Below are 2,500 nucleotides of genomic sequence, written 5' to 3'. Positions count from 1 at the left end.
ATGATAACCAGACCGGGAGGTCCAATCATAAAACAGAATACCCCACTCGTCCGACAACCACAATTGCTCAGAGAAGCCACCAACACCCACACATGTCCTACACAGGGGTGCACCCAACATCACCACACTGCCTCGTCTTACAGCACAAACACACTGGCAGGAATGAAACACACAGGTCTGCCGCAACCACAGACACGGCTCGCCCCCTCTCACTAGCGAAAAGCGCATCCCGACGTGACATAACTCCTTTGACACACTGACGCTGCCTCGGGCATCCACGTCCTACGGTCGATATCAACGAACCTCACCCCCCCCCCCCACAACACGCCATCCCATACCACATTGTGTACCGTACCCAAACCTAACGTGTACTGTACTACAACGCAATGTGTACCATAACACAACCCAGTTTGTACCTTAACCTAACCTATGTCACCTTAACCTAACCTATGTCACCTTAACCTAACCTATGTCACCTTAACCTAACCTATGTCACCTTAACCTAACCTATGTCACCTTAACCTAACCTATGTCACCTTAACCTAACCTATGTCACCTTAACCTAACCTATGTCACCTTAACCTAACCTATGTCACCTTAACCTAACCCATCTTGCACCTTAACCTAACCCATCTTGCACCTTAACCTAACCCATCTTGCACCTTAACCTAACCCATCTTGCACCTTAACCTAACCCATCTTGCACCTTAACCTAACCCATCTTGCACCCTAACCTATGTCACCTTAACCTAACCCATCTTGCACCTTAACCTAACCCATCTTGCACCCTAACCTATGTTGCACCTTAACCTAACCTGTGTTGCACCTTAACCTACCTCAATTTGCACCGCAATGTAACTCAATTTGCACCGCAATGTAACTCAATTTGCACCGCAATGTAACGCAATTTGCACCGCAATGTAATGCAATTTGCACCGCAATGTAATGCAATTTGCACCGCAATGTAATGCAATTTGCACCGCAATGTAATGCAATTTGCACCGCAATGTAATGCAATTTGCACCGCAATGTAATGCAATTTGCACCGCAATGTAATGCAATTTGCACCGCAATGTAATGCAATTTGCACCGCAATGTAATGCAATTTGCACCGCAATGTAATGCAATTTGCACCGCAATGTAATGCAATTTGCACCGCAATCTACCCCCAAGTTGTGCCTTAACCTAACCCACGGTGTGCCTTAACCTAACCCACGGTGTGCCTTAACCTAACCCACGTTGTGCCTTAACCTAACCCACGTTGTGCCTTAACCTAACCCACGTTGTGCCTTAACCTAACCCACGTTGTGCCTTAACCTAACCCACGTTGTGCCTTAACCTAACCCACGTTGTGCCTTAACCTAACCCACGTTGTGCCTTAACCTAACCCACGTTGTGCCTTAACCTAACCCACGTTGTGCCTTAACCTAACCCACGTTGTGCCTTAACCTAACCCACGTTGTGCCTTAACCTAACCCACGTTGTGCCTTAACCTAACCCACGTTGTGCCTTAACCTAACCCACGTTGTGCCTTAACCTAACCCACGTTGTGCCTTAACCTAACCCACGTTGTGCCTTAACCTAACCCACGTTGTGCCTTACCCTGCTCTGTAATTGGCATATGACACGTTACATTAATGTATTGTTGTCCAACCGCAACCCGCTCAGAATTTTGTGTACACAGCTACGTGTCATCTCCCCATAACAGCTGCATTGCAGTGTGGTACGCCATAGAGACGTGTGGGAGTAATGGACGCAGTGGATGGCGATCAGCATGAGCCGTCTGTTCATGTAGTGGCGCGTGTATGCAGACGTAGTAGTCTCTTCTCACACAATGTGATAGCACGGTGCCCCGCGTTCCACATCTGCGACATGCTACAGAGGCCGGTTGACAGTTGGTCGCGCAATGGACATCGCATACGTACGGGGGCACCTTCCACGTGCCCTCTAGTCGGGCACATTTTGTTGCGTGGATGTGAGCGGATGTAGTGTGTCTTGACACCTGACAGGCAGGCATGCAATAATAGTTGACTTTGCAAACGGGGATGGACGTGTACGTTTACTGGTGACGTTACGCACATGATCAACTGGTAACCCGTTGTGGTGCGGTTGTCCTTGCTGGAGGTACATCTGTGAGGGCAACGATCGGTACAGCTACGAAGCGGTCCCCACCATACCAACGAACGTGAATGTGAATCTGGGTGTGAAGCGATACGCGGCTGTGGGTGGGTGGGACTGTCCCCGGCCGGTGAGGGGGGGCCGCCCGGCGTGCTGGCCGCGCGGTGCGTGGGCGCACGCGCTACAGCCGGCTGGTGGGGGCGCCCAGTGGCAGGCGCGCCGGCCGACGGACGCGGCAGGCGGCGCACCTGCGCGCCGGGGCACCCTGCGCGCGGCGCCGTGCAGCCAAAGTGGGTCCTCGCCGGCCCGGTGCGAAGCGCGGTGGACATCTGCAGTGTGCTGGTCCGATTGAGGACTGTGTGCGTTGAGGATGCGCCGCCGC

This window comes from Schistocerca cancellata, chromosome 7 (genome assembly GCF_023864275.1).
Source record: "Schistocerca cancellata isolate TAMUIC-IGC-003103 chromosome 7, iqSchCanc2.1, whole genome shotgun sequence".
Taxonomy (NCBI): Eukaryota; Metazoa; Arthropoda; class Insecta; order Orthoptera; family Acrididae; genus Schistocerca; species Schistocerca cancellata.
Note: the sequence above shows the minus strand (reverse complement) of the source record.